At 44.4% G+C, this 16,254-nt stretch overlaps 1 protein-coding gene across 9 annotated transcripts in view; it reads right to left on the bottom strand.

The window, feature by feature from the left end:
• Positions 1-16,254, bottom strand: part of KCNJ16 (potassium inwardly rectifying channel subfamily J member 16) — a 92,598-nt gene that overhangs the window by 8,295 nt on the left and 68,049 nt on the right. Inside the window, exon 1 of one of the 9 annotated variants that reach the window (XM_061392980.1) lies at positions 449-6,072. The exons of 7 other annotated variants lie outside the window; for them this stretch is intronic. The gene's annotated coding sequence lies outside the window, so the exon portion shown is untranslated. Of the gene's footprint in view, positions 1-444; positions 6,073-16,254 lie in introns of those variants that run through there. One more of the 9 variants, XM_061392978.1, reaches the window with a different exon arrangement.

A 16,254-nucleotide genomic window follows, 5' to 3' on the forward strand; every position in this document is an offset into this window, starting at 1 on the left:
GACATTTAGAAAACAAAACAATCTATAATGTAAAAAGGCAAAATAGAATTCAGGTAGTTGTCTAGCCCTCTTAGAGGCTTTCTGTTTAAGTCAGATGGTTTTCCTTAGAAAAGGGAGGCAATTAAGAATTTCTGTTCCAAAGGGTGGTGAGCAGGGAGGAATTGGGAGACTGGGATTGACACATATATGCAATTGATATGGTGTATAAAATATTATAAAATAGGTAACTAATGATCACATATCGTATAGCACAGGGAACTCTACCTAATGCACAGTGGTGACCTGAGGGGGAAGGAAGCCGAGAGGGAGAGGATACATGTACACCTGTGACTGATTCATCCTGCTGCACGGCGGGAACTGACAACATCGTAAAGCAACCGTGCTCCAGTAAAAATTAACTTAAGAAAAGGGGGGTTTCTACATTACTGTTACAATGCAACTTACGTACGGGTTGTAGCGTACACAGCCCCTTGCCTTCTGTATCTGCAGCCTCTTCTCTCTTCCACGGAGGTATTTCTTCCTTGTCTACTTCCCAGGCCAGAACAGAACTGACAAGGATGCTATTTCAGACTCAACTCCTTTACCCTAGCTCCTCCTTTAGTTTTGAGAGGAAAAAAAAAAACTTTCTTAACCCTGGAGGAGTTAAAACCCCTCCCAGGTAAGCTTTGCATAAAGTATAAAACTGCTCCTGCCTTTGTTTCAAAACATCCATCCTTTTTTTTTCTTCTTCTTCTGTCTTTCTTTCCTTTTTTTCTCTGACACTGGAAGCTCTTCTCTTTCTGAATAGAAGCCGAAGATTTGCCAAGGCCGCTCCTCTTGCTTCCCTCTTAAAGGGAGCATGCTGCGGTTGGGCCCTCTCCCCCAGCTCTTCACCGTGTTGCTAAGGTTTTCACGGCCCTGCCTGGGCAAAGGCATTTTCCTCCCTCCAAATCCATTCGGTCTTTAAAAGATCAAGTTATATTGATACCTACAGTTATTATTGCTTTCAGCATCTTCAATATAGGTCAATGATTTTCCCGCTCAAGTCTGAAAGTAAGTTTGAATAATTCAATATTGAATGGTCTTTAGTTACATATCTGCCAAAAACGCCAAGTCCCTGGGACCCAGTGCTAATGGTTCACTAGTTACTAGAACCTGTTTTCTGCATCATCTACCTGTGCCAGGTAGGGGAGAGTGGAGGAAGGGGGAGACGTTGGACTAGAGGATCTTGTTGCTGGACTGCATAAAAAATTTCACAGGAATAAATATTATTGTAGACAATTGAGACACCTCCACCTTGAAACCAACCAAAGAAATTAATCACCAGGTATTTATCCAGTGCCTTCCCACTATGAAAGGGAGGAATGAGTTAATCCACCCCCACCCCCCAAGTCGACAGGCATCATTTTTCTTCTTCTCCAGGGACCAGGCCCACTTTACAATAAGCACTTTGTCTGGTGGCCCATTGTGAGGACGGACACTCTGCCTACAGCCAAGATGTCCTGGGAGGCACGTCCAAGTTCTCCCGTCTATCCGTCTGCTTCTGGCCGCTTCATCCATCAGCCTTCAGAGCTGCCTTGATGAGCCACATGTCTTTGGTCAGCATTTCTGTCTTTGGTCAGCTCTTCAACTGCATTTTGGGGAGACAGCCACATACTTTCAGGATATGGCCCATGGCTGAGCAAACACATCCTGAAATGTTGAAGGTAAAATACCCCATGGCTTGTGACAACCTAGAGGGTGAGATGGGGCTGGAGGTGGGAGGCGGGCTCCAGAAGGAGGGTCATGTGCGCACCTACGGCCGATTCACGCTGAGATATGGCTGAAACCAACACAATACTGCAAAGCAATTATCCTCCAATTAAAAATACATTTAAATTAAAAAAAAAAAAAACCAAACAACTATTTCCACAAATGTTGCCCACAGGATACGGGGTTCTTTGTAGGTTTGTCTGATGTGTCTCGGATGGACATCTTACAAACAGGAAGCTATTCAAGGTTGTCAGTTTCTACTCCCTCATCTGATCCTTGGAGGCATGAGAATGCAACAGTCTCATCAGAGGCCCACAGGACTGCAAATTAAGAAGCCGATTCAGAGATAGGGCTATTCTCTTCATCCATGCTTCCTTCTAACCCAGTTCCTTCAAGGGAACTGCACCCGTTGTGGGAGTCATAAATCAAGAGCTGCTGTGAGACACTCTGCTCTTTCCTGCTGCCAAAAGGGAAAAGAGAGGTTTTTCTTTGAAATGGCATTTACTTGGCATCGCTCGGAGTTTCGGTAGTGCCAACGACTGTTATAAACAAGCCCTTTTAAAAAATACCTTCCACAGTATACTAATTGGTGAATGAAGTTTCAATTAATACAAGCTACAAGTGAGCAAATGTGAATCTGTGGAAAAAATTATTTCTGCATAATGTAACAATGTCAGGGATACAAGTTAAAAGCTGTGAGAATTCTATTCCAGAAACCATCAGGTCTTCTACTGTGGTTTATTATCCTGATCATTCATTTCAACTTGTCCAGAGAAAAGTGTTCAGATTCTATTTAAATGTGTACAGTTTATTCATCTATCCTTCAATTTCCCCACCATGTAAATGATGCATTTCCTAAAAGGCAGTTTCTTTTAAGCTAAATGTTAGATCATAGCCAAACTGATTAATTCAGTGTTTACCATTTCTCAGCCTACCCATGTGCTAAGATGTTTACAAAGGTCCTGTTGTCAAAATGGCTAGAAACAACATAGGTGTTTTTTCTGTTTAGACCCCTGTTTTATATGTTGTGTTAACTTGAGCACTTTTCTAATAGTTTATGGTTAAAGAACAGAGGATAAGGTTTGCTGATTGGACATGTCTATAGTTAACATTTGTTTTCCTCAGAATTAAAACTGGGCTTTAAAATTACCTGAATGCTTTCAAAACCATCTTGTCACCATCATCATGAGAAAGTATTTTCAGGGCTTCCCAGGTGCGCTAGTGCTAAAGGATCCACCTGCCAATGCAGGAGACACAGAGACTCGGGTTCGATCCCTGGGCCAGGAAAGGACCGTGGAGTGGGCAATGGCGACCCTTGCCTGGAAAATCCCCCGAACAGAGAAGCCCGGGGGACCACAACCTATGGGGTCCCAATAAGTTGGACACGACTGAGCAACAAACCACGCGTGCAAACTATCCTCAGTGTTCCTGCCTGTGTATTTCTTTTTGCGTGCTTTATTCCTTGGTCTCCTAAAACTAACGGTGGCTATTTCATTGCCTGCAAAACTCCGTTTTTTTTTTTTTTTAATAAAAATGGAAATTTGAGCACTGCAATTACAAAATGGTGGGCTATAAAGTTCAAAAACAAACGCTAGACCTAAGGTTTCAAACTATCTTGCCTGGCGATGAATGAGAGAGATAAGAAAGGATCTTCAGTGTTACATGGACTTGGTCCTGATGTGGAGTTCTTTTATAGATGTGGCTTGAGTAGGAGGCAACACACAGTGAGGAGGGTGGATCTCCCTGAAAACAGCATCCAAGTTCATCACAATTTTCAAAGAAACTTAGGAGGAACTCCTGACACACAGGTGAGAGAAAGAAAGTTAGAAGGGCGAGGCGATCCAACCCTGATAACAACTTTTCTCCAACCTTGCTCATTGTGCTAAGTCAAGACATTAAAAATCGTTCCTTGGTCTGCTCTGACTAGTGACATCTGCTGTTAGGCCCCAGGCTTTTCAGATCTTGGTGTGAATTCAGGGAGAAACCTTTGCCAATAAAGTGCATGGGCTACAGAAGGTGGCACAGTGGTAAGGAATCCACCTGCCAAGGCACAGGAGATGGGGTTCCATCCCTGGGTCGAGAAGATCCCCTGGAGGAGGAAATGGCAACCCACTCTAGGATTCTTGCCTGGCAAATCCTATGAAGAGAGGAGCCTGGCGGGCTGCAGTCCGTGGGGTCACAAAGAGTTGGACGCGACTGAGCTTTGGAGCATGCATGTAGAAACGACAGGGAATATTTTCAGCAAAAGGAAGGAGCAGCCTGCGTATCTGTCCCCTATTCTCAACGCACAAAAGCGCCTCAGTCAGGCTTACCAGTTTCGAAGCACTTCTGCCACTTTGCTATATGCTCTCAAACTCAGTTGTTTACCAAGCAGAATACTCAGTTAAATAGTTCTTCAGGCCTAAGCTTCTCTTTAGCACATTGAGGGTATAACACAGTGGCTAAGACGTTACAATCCTCTGTCACTTTCGGAATAAAATCTGATCTGGTCACTAGCATCTACTTAATATAAATATATGAATAGCAACAGTAATCATCTCTGTATAAATGGAGAGGCAGAACCAATAAAAGTCTAAAATATCTTGGATAAAATTCACTTATTCACATCCGTGGCCTTTGAGATGAACAAGCACTTTATTTCCCATGTACATGACTTTCATGAAGTCATCCAGAATCAAGTTACTTTCCTGGCAAAACTATTAGATGGGGTAAATTTTAGTGGAAACGTGAGAGTTGACAGGGTAGAGATTAGAAAGGGTGGCCTGAATTGTCCATGCAGGTCATGGTCTTTGAGGACCTGCTCATAGGAGTCAGGGTGGGAGGGAGGGGAGAGGGAGTACAGGAGAGGTGTGATCCAGGGGCACGTGGGTGGGCTTTGGTTGGTGAAGAGGCAAGAAAGAGGGATGTTAATAAGTTAGGAGAGAACCCAAATAAGCTATTTTGCACAAAATCTACCCCACAACTTCTTGTCTTGGAATTAAGCCTGAGCCTGACCTTGCCTGGAATCGTCAATAAGACACTCAGATGCTCTTAGGAGGGCCTGACCCTCAGTCACTGAATGTCTGCTTCACCCACTCCCTGCAAGATGCTGCTCGTCCTCCTCCACGTACCCTCTGTCTGCCTGATTTCATTGTCTCCCTTGCTGACAAACCCATTTCATGTTTCCTTCTCAGCTGCTCTCACACCCCCCGGAGTAGCCATGGCTACACATAGAGCTTCCATTCCACCTCTGTTCCCTCTCCCCTCCTACCCCTACCCCTCCAACCCGGGTCCAGCTTCTCAGTAACCATGGGTTTTACCTCTTCCCAGATAGAATCTTACAGCTTCTCTTTCTGAATCAATTTACAAAGTTTTACACTGAATAGAGGGGTTTCATACTCAGTGTCTCCTTAAGTTCACTGATAACATGTATGTTACTAAATATATAAATACATATATATTATAACATATGTTATAATATGTTATCAGCAAACTTAAGGAGAAGCTGAGAAGGGAGATGCTAGACACATGCAAAAATCCAACCCTGATGATATTGCTATTAGCTTTATCTGGAGATCCTTTTTTCAGCCCACTTTTCCTTTGGGCTCAGATGGTAGAGAATCTGCCTGCAATGCAGGAGACTTGGGTTCCATCCCTGAGTTGGAAAGATCCCCTGGAGAAGGAAATGGCAACCCACTCCAGTATTCTTGCCTGGAGAACCCCATGGACAGAGGAGCCTGGTGGGCTACGGTCCACGGGGTCGCAAAGACTGGACTGAGTGAGAAAACTACAAGGGCAGACAGTGCATGGTCCCCGAGAGACGTGGATGTCATCACTGCTTCCTACTGTTAAGCCGCCTGGGCCATTTCTCTTTTCTTCCACCACTTCCCCAAAACCCTAGGGGCTGAGTCATTTTCTTTCATCTTTCACAACTATTCAGTTCAGTTCAGTCACTCAGTTGTGTCTGACTTGTTGCAACCCCGTGAACTTAGCCTGCCAGGTTCCTCTGTCCATCACCAACTCCCACAGCTTGCTCAAACTCATACCCATTGAGTCGGTGATGCCATCCAACCATCTCATCCTCTGTTGTCCCCTTCTCCTCCTGCCCTCAATCTTTCCCAGCATCAGGGTCTTTTCAAATGAGTCAGCTCTTCACATGAGGTGGCCAAAGTATTGGAGTTTCAGCTTCAACATCAGTCCTTCCAATGAACACCCAGGACTGATCTCCTTTAGGATGGACTGGTTGAATCTCCTAACAGTCCAAGGGACTCTCAGGCGTCTTCTCCAATACCACCATTCAAAAGCATCAGTTCACAACTATTACCAAACAGAAAATCCCCTAGACCTTGTTCTCAACACACACACACACACACACACACACACACACATACACACACACCCCTATGTACATGATACATATACTTCCAGCTTAGTTTAAGAATTTTATTGCTATTTACTCTGAGGAACCAACCTAAAGGAAACAAGACTGACAAGCTCAGCAATGTTAACAAGTTAATTCTCAAACAGCTTATCACGCTGTCTTCTGTTTTAAATGCTATATACCTACATTGCTGAGCCCGCTCTGAAGGTATTTATTGTTCTTATCTTGAAAATAAACCTGCCATCCCATCTTAGTTGTTAGCATGAGATCTTAATGTCTCTTTGAGAGACCACAGTTCAGTTTCCCCTTGTTGTGTAAGGAAAGCCCTTCCCCAGTGGTCTCTAAAACTCTCCAGCGGAAAATTTTTGATTTTTTTTTCTTATTTTGCATTTTTTGAATTAATTTTTTTTAATTGAACTTCTGCTGTGTGCTTGTCCTACCCACCTTCAAGAATGAGCCAGCCACCTTTGTGGTGCTTCCCGGGTGGCACAGGTAGTACAGAGCCTGCCGTGCAAGAGACACGAGAGTCTGGGGTTCAGTCCCGGGGTCAGGAAGATCCCCTGCAGGAGGGCATGGCAACCCACTCCACTGTTCTCGCCTGGAGAATCCCACGGACAGAAGAACCTTGTGGGCTACGGTCCACGGGGTCACAAAGAGACACACGTGACTGAAGCAGCGTAGCGTGTGTGCACACACCCACCTTTGCATTTGCGAGCTGGGCATTGATAAATAATAAAAGGAAAAGATCACAGAGAGTGTGGAGTAAATACCACAGAGAAAGCCAGATGAGTGAGGGATCTGGGGAGTGGCTGGAGCCTCAGGGGCGGTGCCATTTCCCGAGGGGAGCAGAGCAGGTTGGGTCCAGGAGCTGGCACCGGGGCTGAGAGAGGCCCCTCAGCCCTTCTGGCTCCTTTATGGGGGAGGGAAGAGTCCATCCACCAATCCCGGGGAGCGGAGCAGGTCGGGTCCAGGAGCTGGCACCGGGGCTGAGAGAGGCCCCTCAGTCCTCCTGGCCCCTTTATGGGGGAGGGAAGAGTCCATCCACCAATCCCGGGGAGCGGAGCAGGTCGGGTCCAGGAGCTGGCACCGGGGCTGAGAGAGGCCCCTCAGCCCTTCTGGCTCCTTTATGGGGGAGGGAAGAGTCCATCCACAAATCCCGGGGAGCCGAGCAGGTCGGGTCCAGGAGCTGGCACCGGGGCTGAGAGAGGCCCCTCAGCCCTCCTGGCTCCTGCCATGGGTAACGATGCTCTCAGCACAGGCCCCTTGCCCTGTTCTGCCAGTTTGCGTCATTCTCCTTGTTGAGGCTCTCAGTATTGCTAGCTGTAGGCTGGCTGCAGTGTCTCTTGTTCTTGGACGGTTTTAAGACCTGGTTCTCACAAGAGCCTACCGCCACAGGAACTCATCTGTGTGTTTTGTCGCTGAATTCACGCTTTCCTGATCAGGTAAGAACCTGGGCTTTCCTGGTTTCCACAGTGGCCTTCATCTCTTGTCACTTTCATCCAGTGTGATTATCCTGAAATGTAAACAACCCTTCTCCTGTTACCATGGGGAACGGTCCAAGCTCCACAGTACAGCCCTCCAGCAGTGAAGTCAAAGGGTGAGGATATGGAGATCCAAAAAAAAAAAAATGTCTGGCACTAAAACGTGCTTAATAGAACTTGTTAAAAAGATGATTGAATGATTAGAAATGTGGTTCTCCTAATGCAAATGCGTGCTATTATATTTATATTTCAAAGATAAAATATAGGGCTTTCCCAGGTGGTGCAGTGGTAAAGAATCTACCTACAGGTGGATATATATATATATATATATATATATAATTTGAACTGTTTCTGGAAGTGAGTTGGCTACATGTGACAACAGTGTGTGAATTTGGTACAGTTTCAGGACACACAGGACACACATGGGATGTGAGTTCAACCCCTGGGCTGGGCTGGGAAGATCTCCTGGAGAAGGAAATGGCAACGCACTCCAGTATTCTTGCCTGGAGAATCCCATGGACAGAGGAGCCTGGTGGGCTATAGTTCATGGGATGGCAAAAGAGTTAGACATGACTTAACAAATAAACCACAGCATATACATATATATGTATATACATACACACACACACACACACACACGCATGTGCATGTGTGTGTGCTCAGTCACTTCAGTCGTGCCCAACTCTTTGTGACCCCATGGAGTATAGTCCACCAGGCTCCTCTGTCCATGGGATTCTCCAGCAAGAATACTGGAGTGGGTTACCGTGCCCTCCTGCAGGGGATCTTCCCGACCCAGGGATGGAACCCACGTCTCCTGCATTGGCAGGGGGATTATTTACTACTAGCACCACCTGGAAAGCCCATATATGTGTGTGTGTGTGTGTGTGTGTGTGTGTGTGTGTATATGTATATAATTTGAACTGTTTCTGGAAGTGAGTTGGCTACATGTGACAACAGTGTGTGAATTTGGTACAGTTTCAGATCTAGCAATTTCACTTGTAACAATTTATCCTGAAGAAACCATCATGAATGAACAGAGAGACCTGGCTAATTTGTAGGGCTGTTTGTAGAAGCAGATTTTGGATATGGCTTACTATCTAATAAATGTGGGCTTGTTTCATAGGTAATGGTACAATTGTATCATTACTCATTACTTTTAATGTAGCCATTAAATGTGATAGAGTAGAAGCATGACAGAAAAAATAGAAAACATATTGTTTGGTGGAAAAAAATGAAAGAGGACTATAAAACATCTTGTACAATATAATTTTTTTAAGTTTAAATACATTTAAACATGGAGAAAATACAGAATGATATAAACAAAATATGGATTGTGACCCTCTCTGGTATGATATACTTTTTCTCCCCTTTTCTCCTTCTAATTTGTCTATCTACGCTTTCTAAAATTTTACAATGAACATGCATTCCTTCTGCAAAAAATAATATAGAATAAATAGGTATTTTCAGCTGGTACTTTGAAGCATCCCGATTCTGAGGCTTCTTAAAGGGAAAGGAAACCAATCGCTCTCTAAAAGCATTTATTAGAACTTTTAAAAGGCAACTAAAAATAGCCCAGAGAGGCTGACAGTCTTGCAGACGTTCAAAGTCAGACACTGATGCTGTAAGTTCTGCTGGAACAATTCACAGAAACAAATACAGTGACATTTAATTCATCTAAGTAAAACCAGATCTCATTTAAAACAAGGAAGTGGGGGAAGAGAGAGTTGGGTCAGATTTGGCTGCTGGAGAAACCATGCAAGCAGCTGGCCACAGATCAGGACTACATACAGCAGAGTTCAAGTTCAACAGGCATCTGAAGTGATTCCTCTCCCTCAGGGCCGCCTTCCCGCCCCGACCCACTCCCAAACCTACTAAGCTGCTGATGCCTGCACTGCTCAGCTGGTGTTTGCAAGTCTGTTTTAAGGATCCTTCTTTCATCCTAATATTTACAATCGTTTTGGAAAGAAAATGTTAAACATTGTGCCATTTTCCAACCTGACTACTTTAAGGTCTATGTCAATGGATCTTTAAGACACAAGGAAATGATCTTTGAGACAGGTGAATTTGAAGAAGGCAATTAGATATTTATGATGCTGTGGTTCAGTTGCTGAGCCCTGTCTGACTCTCTGCAAGCCCATGAGCTACAGCAAGCCAAGCCCCTCTGTCCTGCACTATCTCTCGGAGTTTGCTCAAATTTATGTCCATATCCAACCATCTCACCCTCTGCCACCCTCTTGTCCTCTGCCTTCAGTCTTTCCCGGCATCAGGGTCTTTTCCAACAAGTTGGCTCTTCGCATCAGGTGGCCAAAGTATTGAAGCTTCAGCTTTAGCATCAGTCCTTCCAGGATTGATTTCCTTTAGGATTGATTGACTGGTTTGATCTCCTTGTTGATTGGCCTAAAGAGCTGGCCCTAGCCAGTTCTTCATAACTCATCCTCAGGAACCTAAAATCTCCTTCAAATACCCCTACAAGCAGGAGGGTATGAGGGCTGTTTCTTGTTCACTTTTGTGTTTCAGTGTTTACTGGAGTGTAGTTGATTACAATGTCGTCTCAGTTCCTACTGTACAGCAACATGAATCAGCTATATGTTTACATATATCCCCCCTTTTTAGGGTTTTCTTTCATTTTAGGTCACTACAGAGCATTGAGTAGGGTTTCCTGAACTATATGGTAGGTTCTCAAGTTACCTATTATATATGTAGTACTGTACATACATCAATCCCATTAGAGAAAAACAAACATCATATATCAATGCATATATGTGGACTCCATTAATAGAAAAATGGTACAGATGAACCCATTTGCAAAGCAGAGATGGAGACATGTGTTCTTTAAAGTGTAGTCTATTAACCACCTCCTTCTGAGATTCTAGGGAAGCCTATTACACCTGCAGATCTCCGGGTGCCACCCCCATCATTCTGCTTCCATCCCCGACTCAGGTCCCTCATATAGTCCTCACATAGAACTGCCATATAGTTTCACGACTGAGCTCTACTGTCTTGAAACTTCAAGAACTGAGATGCTGGGTTCTAACGGACATGACTGAGCTCAGAGGCTTGATCACTAGCAAGACTGTGCACTTCTGCCTGATAGTCCCTGAGCCTCTGCCTGCCCTCGCGAAAAGCAGCAGCTCACAGGTTGCTAGGAGGAGTGAATGAGCTATGTCCCCAAACCTGCTTTCACAGTCCCTGGCATTTAATGAGGAGTTAACTGCAGTGCGCGTAGCTATGGCTACAGTCCATTCAAGTATGGATCCAAATGAGGAGAGAGAAAGAGTGGAGCATGGACCTGGAGATGATAGTAGCTAAGTGAAGTAAGTCAGACAGAGAAAGACAGATATCACATGGTGTCGCTTATATGTGGAATCTAATTAAAAGGGATCTAAATGAAATTATTTACAAAATAGAAACAGACTTACAGATTTCAGAAACAAACATATGGTTACCAAAGGGAAAACATGGGGTGGGCGTAGGGATAAATTAGCAGTTTGTGATTAACATACATACACCACTATAGATAAAATAGATAACCAGTGCAGACCTACAGTATAGCGCGGGGAACACTAGTCTACAGACTGTAATAACCTGCACAGGAAAGAATCTGAAAAAGGAGGGATGCATGTATATGTATAACTGAACCACTCACTGTCCACCTGGAAACACAACTTGTAAATCAGCTATACTCCAATAAAATTAATAAAAAAGACTGAGAGATTGAGAGTTATCTGCCATTTTACTTTTTCTAAGAATGGTTAGAGTGTCAATTTCCATGTTTGTTTAAAAGTTCCCTCCTAGCACATAATTGCCTTGGTAAAACTTTGAAGGCTTCCCAGGTAGCTCAATGGTAAAGAACTGGCCTGCCAACATAGGAGATGAAAGAGACGTGAGTTCGATCCCTGAATTGGGAAGATCCCCTGGAGTAGCAAATGGCAACCCACTCCAGTCTTCTTGCCTAGGGGATCCCATGGACAGAAAAGCCTGGCAAACTACAGTCCCTATGGTCGCAAAGAGTCAGACACGAATGAAGTGACTTAGCATGCCCACAACCTTCCAGGACCCATGCCAGAGTAGCCCAGAAGAATCACAAGTATCACTCAGAATAGAACCCATTTCCCACTAACCACTCACGTTGCCTTTTAAACACCAGGTCATCTCTGACAGACCTAGGATGGCTCCCATGTAGTCTGGTTTGGGAGCTGCATTGGGAGAACCTAACTGCCTGTTCCAAAGAAAACAGACGTTATGGCAAGTGTGTGTGCTGTCAGACTTGACCTTCTCCAAGCTTGGTATGCATGGGATTCCAACCAGAAACCAAGTCCTATCTCTCTGTGGTTATATTCCCATTTTGTGAGAATCACCTGCAAATTATCTTCTTTTTTTGACACAGAGAGTCTGTTTATTAATCTGTTCAATCTTCTGGGTATCATTGAACTCAAAAATGTCATTTGCTCATGGACCAGGAACTCCTTGGATAGTATCTACTGCATCTTTGACCTTTAAATGATTGAGTGTCTGTTCTAAGCTGTCAAAATGAAAACTCAGGACATCTTTACTGGGAAGGAAAACAAAGCAACTGTGATTGGCTCTTATTTCAGTTCCTGTTTTCCTTCGTGGATACAGTCAGATGGAGACGGTCTTCAAATAAAAGACAAATGATTTCTCTAGGAAGATTTGAATAGACAGGCCATGGAGACAATACCATAAGCTGTGTGTTGCCTGTCACATGAGATTAGTTTTCTATTAGCCTGAGCCTTTTCAAAGGCACTTGGCAAAAAAGCATTGCCACTCACTACAGAAAACAGAAGACTTAGGTAGCTGTCAGAAGTTAGTGCATTTGATAGACTCTTGAGTTTCCATGTATTTCATTTCCTCTATTTCTCCTCTGATTGTGCTTCAGTTTCCACTAGAGTGCTACAGAAGAAGAAGAAATTACCCTACCTAAGTTGGAAGGTTAGATTTCATTACCTGTGAATGCCTATACAAACAGGGCTGACCCAGGTTAGCAATGTTATGTTAATTGCTCAGTTGTGTCCAACTCTGCAACCCCGTGGACTGTAGTCCATCAGGCACCTCTGTCCATGAAATTCTCCAGGCAAGAATACTGGGGTGGGTAGCCTTGTCCTTCTCTGAAGGGTGTCTTTAGAGACACCCTTGGGAAGGGGGAATCTTCCCAACCCAGGGGTCAAAGCCAGGTCTCCTGCATTACAGGCAGATTCTTTACCATCCGAGCCACCAGAGATTAGTAATACTTAGCTTAAAAACAGAAGTGATTCCTCCAGCTCCGTTTTTGTTTTTCTTTCTCAAGATTGCTTTGGCTATTTGGGATCTGTTGCATTTCCATACAAATTGTACATGTTATTGTTCTAATTCTATGAAAAATGCCATTGGTAATTTGATAGGAATTACATTGAATCTGTAGATTGCTTTGGATAGTACAGTCATTTTCACTATATTGATTCTTCCAAGCCAAGAACATGGTGTCATCTCTCCATCTGTTTGTGTTGTCTTTGATTCGGTAACCTAGGTGGGTGGGATGGGGGTAGGTGGGAGGGAGACCCATAAGGGAGCGGATCTAAGTATACATATGGCTGTTTGCTTCACTGTACAGCAGAAACTAACACAATATTGTAAAGCAACTATTCATGTTAAGTTGATTCAGTTGTGTCTGACTCTGCAACCCTATGGCTTGTAACCCACCAGGCTCCTCTGTCCATGGGATTCTCAGGCAGGAATGCTGAAGTGGGCTGCCATTTCCTACTCCAAGGGATCTTCCCCACCCAGGCACTAAACTCGGGTCTCCTATGTCTCCTGCATTGGCAGGCGGATTCTTTACCACTAGTGCCACCTGGGAAGCCCCAAGACAACTATACCCCAATAAAAAAAAAGAAGTGATATGTTCCCAGCATTTCTTGGGTGGGAACAGTCACCGGGTTGAACACTGAGGAGCTGAGTCTAAAGCAGATGGGTGCCCTTTCCCCTTAAATCTCCAGGTAAGATGTCAAGTCAGTCTTCCACCTGCAGTGTAAAAGGCTCTATCCTACCAATGCCTGTAAGGAGCTGGAAAGGTCATGGAAACAGCCTCTGTGTATTCTTCGAGGCAATCAACCTTTAACTAGGTTGGCACGGGGGGGAATATCCCCAAGGATTACAAGGATGATTACTGCCCTTGAGCTGGTATCAATCTTGCCAAGGACACCCCACAAGCTCTTTGCAAAGCAGGGGATGTGGGTTTGATTCCTGTTCAGGGAACTAAGATTCCACATGCCGAAGAGCAACTGGCCCCACAGGCCACAACTAGAGTTCAGAATATGAAGGTGGCATCATGGTGTAGATCCAAAAGAAAGGTGTTTAGGTTTGAGACCTCTCCCAGCATTTAAGGCCCAACAGGCGCCTCCCCAGGGTTCAACTTTTGTACTTAATACTTGATTTTCTAGGCAAATGAAGAAAGACGGTGGCATAGATAAACCATAGGAGGAAAGAAGTGAGAAATCGATTTGCATTTGGCTTGGAATAAATCACAGGCTCCGAAAAGCGTGCCCCATTTCTGTACACTGCTGGCTTGTAAAATGACTTTCTGTTCCCTGAATTCAAGCTATCAGAGAGGCAGGATGTAATCAAGGGGAACATTCTGGGTAGTGGAGCAAAAAGTGGTTTATAAATTTTTATTTTTAATTCCTTGGGCTAATTCATCCAGCAAATAATCTGCCTATGGAAATTCAAGAGGTACTGGAGAAGGCAATGGCACCCCACTCCAGTACTCTTGCCTGGAAAATCCCATGGACACAGCAGCCTGGTAGGCTGCAGTCCATGGGGTCGCTAAGAGTCGGAAACGACTGAGTGACTTCACTTTCACTTTTCACTTTCATGCATTGGAGAAGGAAATGGCAACCCACTCCAGTGTTCTTGCCTGGAGAATCCCAGGGACGGGGAAGCCTGTTGGGCTGCCGTCTGTGGGGTCGCACAGAGTCGGACACGACTGAATCGACTTAGCAGCAGCAGGCTTGAACAAATACATAGATCCCCCTCATCCAAATCAAAATTCATTTCTAGCCAAGAATGTACACAGCACAGCGACGTGGAGAGAGATTTCCAATGTGTTTTGAAAATTCCACAAGTTTTAGCTACTGATTTTATTAAAAATCATTCATAACTATTGTAACTGTAGCTGCCTTTCATTTGAGGCTGACTGGAAGAGGTGACAAAGAGGCATCTTTTCTCTGGTAACAAAATAACTTTTGGCTTCGACTTAATCAAAATGCCAGCTTGCACCCATGTAAGGGAGATAACATTTCTGAAAAATTCATTCCATTGATGAGCCTTGGCGGTACTGCAGAAGTTTAAAATCTTAACTGAAAGAATATGCTATGAACTAAAATAACTGTTTCCCCTTCATAGAATCTAGGACCAGAGGAAGAACTATTGGTTTTTAAACTGAGAAATGTAAATATCATTGACAATTTAAACTCCCAAACCTCATGCAAATTTCCTATAGAAAAATAGACTGAATGCCATTGAAAAAAATCAGAAGCCTGCCCTCAAAGACATGAGTATATTCAACAGCTTGTGAATATACTCATGCCAGATTCCACACCCAGAGACATTCAAGAGAGGAGATGTAATAGGTTGAGGGGATATTTGCTCTCTTAATCATTTGGATTTGGCTATCTGGCACCAAAATCTTGTGAATTCCACTCCCCAGCACCACCAACCAAGAGCTGCCATTTGCTTCTTGGGTTCTGGGTCCCAGGGCTGAGACACAACATCTATGTCTGTGCCATCAGGCCAAGCTGGAGTCCCCTGCAGGGCCATGCATGACCTCTATCCTTGTCATCTGAATCTAAGAACACTCTTCGTCATGAAGCAACACATCAGGATGTGTAGGCATATCCCTCCGGTCCATCTCCACAAGGAAACTTTACTGTCAGCTCAATAGAACAGCGTTAATCAAAATCTCAGCCCTCTAATAGGTGATGGCCAGGCGGTTGAGTGATGCATCCCAGGAAGTCCCACCCACAGGCCACGTGCAATGCTCATCAAGTCCTCCAAGGCGCTCCCAGCCTCCACTGCCAGCGACACAGGCTCCTTGGTCCTTCTGGGTTTCTTCTCGAGGGTCCTCAGTTCTGGGGCACTCTTTTCTAGTCCTAAGAGCAAGCCCCCAATTCCCGTTTTATTATACCTTCTTTTGGTTTGCAAATCAACAAACTAAACCTTAGGGAAATGGAGTTGTTCACTGCCTATCATAGAGGTGGAAAGTGAAAGAAAGGACTGCAGCCCAGGTCTCCAAAGCTGGGTTCTAGATGGTGCATGAGAGTGAACGTCATCATCTTCAGTGTACATATCCTTTGTATAAAGGCTTCAAGCAGGTTTCCTAGAATTAAGTCTGCTATTCCTATTAAAAAGCCAAGACACCAAAGGTGCCAACAATGGTCTGCATAGTCAAAGCTCTGGTTTTTCCAGTAGTCATGTATGCATGTGAGAGTTGATCATAAAGAAGGCTGAGTGCGGAAGAACTAATGCTTTCAAATTGCGGTGCTGGAGAAGACTTCTGAGGGTCCCTTGGACAGCAAGGAGGTCAAACCAGTCAATCCTAAAGGAAATCAACCCCGAATATTCATTGGAAGAATTGATGCTGAAGGTGAAAGCCCAATACTTTGGCCACCTGATACTCATTGGAGAAGACCC

This window comes from Bos javanicus, chromosome 19 (genome assembly GCF_032452875.1).
Source record: "Bos javanicus breed banteng chromosome 19, ARS-OSU_banteng_1.0, whole genome shotgun sequence".
Taxonomy (NCBI): Eukaryota; Metazoa; Chordata; class Mammalia; order Artiodactyla; family Bovidae; genus Bos; species Bos javanicus.